The sequence below is a fragment of the Orycteropus afer genome, unplaced genomic scaffold (assembly GCF_000298275.1).
Source record: "Orycteropus afer afer isolate SDZICR_OR568_19922 unplaced genomic scaffold, OryAfe1.0 scaffold00126, whole genome shotgun sequence".
NCBI lineage: Eukaryota > Metazoa > Chordata > Mammalia > Tubulidentata > Orycteropodidae > Orycteropus > Orycteropus afer.
This window is the reverse complement of record NW_006921713.1, coordinates 1,481,559-1,481,913: the sequence shown is the minus strand read 5'-3', so window position 1 is coordinate 1,481,913 and position 355 is coordinate 1,481,559.

Genomic DNA, 355 nt, shown 5'->3' with positions numbered 1-355 from the left:
CAGTAGCATTAAATCGAAAATGAAGCATTAATAACAGAAAGGATTGTATAAAACTAAATACTATGAATGAATTCATTCAGGAAATCTTTATTGACATTTACAATGGATCAGGCTCTATTATTCTAGAACAGAATGACCTCTGATCAGATCATCCACGGGAACAGGCCCCAGGGGAGAGACCTGCGGTTGTAGTACTGCCTGTAAATAGATTGGTAACTCTGATTCTGGTGTTCAGTATTAGAAAATCCATGATGCTGCCCATCTAACATATCTTCTTCAATCTTTTCTTGTGGTAAAATACTTTTAAATCTGAATACTCCTTTGTCCTGTCTTTCAATTGCTTCAGAACCAGGGT